This window comes from Colobus angolensis, unplaced genomic scaffold, assembly GCF_000951035.1.
Source record: "Colobus angolensis palliatus isolate OR3802 unplaced genomic scaffold, Cang.pa_1.0 Scaffold33, whole genome shotgun sequence".
NCBI classification, from domain to species: Eukaryota; Metazoa; Chordata; class Mammalia; order Primates; family Cercopithecidae; genus Colobus; species Colobus angolensis.
In genome coordinates, this window is record NW_012116599.1 from 9,628,941 (window position 1) to 9,629,153 (window position 213).

Genomic DNA, 213 nt, shown 5'->3' on the forward strand with positions numbered 1-213 from the left:
ATCCACCTGCCTCGGCCTCCCAAAGTGCTGGGATTACAGGCGTGAGCCACCGTGCCCGGCTGGGTTGAGCTGCTTTTACAGGATCCCAGGCCCATCCTGTCAGGGCATTCTTTTTTTTTCTGACTATAGAAATTGGCTTGGGAATAGACCTATGACCCAAACCAAGCCAATTGTACCTCAGATCTCAGCTCTTTGACTGTAACTGTTGGGAAA